The sequence below is a fragment of the Solanum pennellii genome, chromosome 9 (genome assembly GCF_001406875.1).
Source record: "Solanum pennellii chromosome 9, SPENNV200".
NCBI classification, from domain to species: domain Eukaryota; kingdom Viridiplantae; phylum Streptophyta; class Magnoliopsida; order Solanales; family Solanaceae; genus Solanum; species Solanum pennellii.
In genome coordinates, this window is record NC_028645.1 from 31,188,212 (window position 1) to 31,189,027 (window position 816).

The window sequence follows — 816 nt, forward strand, 5'->3', positions numbered from 1 at the left end:
AAGAAAGCATGCTTCAAGATCATAGTGAGTGATACCATAGGAAGTGCGAAAAGGGCTACGGGGGAGCAATGTAGTTTTTCTCCCCAAATTAAGATTCGCAAAGTGGTTAGTATTTTGACTGGTTTGTATCAGGTGAAAAGGGAGTTGTATGTTTAGTAGGGCTCGAAGCTACAATACCAGCTTCATTGAATATCTCGAAGATTGACAAATACATTTTCGGATGTGACTGATTTCGAAAAAGATGTCTTCCTTTAATGGTTGGGAAATTGATTTAATTGAAAGCAATTGGATGATGTTATAATTCAAGCAGGAAACTGAGGTAAGAATCCTTTACTACACTCACCAGAGAGAGTTTATAATATTCTATGTAGTACTAAAGTAATTACTCATTGTTAGTAGCCGAAGTTTGGGATGAATAACTTTGGAAAAAGCTTTCACACGGGTATAGGGGGACTAGAACATGTTTGATAAGCATTAGTCTACCTCCGCATGCCAACAAAATATTGTACACATAAGATCAAACTCAGAATTATTAGAAAAATTCTTAGCATCAAAACAAGGAGGAATAACCTGGAAATTCGTGTACTTGGCTCCGTTTGTAAGATAAATCCTCCTATTTATCAATTTATCAAATGAACCCTTAAACTCGATGAAACTAAAATTTTTAAATCCTCTAACAATTAACCAAGCTTATATGGCATTAAAATGTCTGAGTTGGAAAATTGTGTGCTCCCACGCGTTCTGAAGCAATTGAATGTATTTGTATTTTAAAAATATCATAATTATGAGACAACAATAGCCCCCCTCCCCCGGACA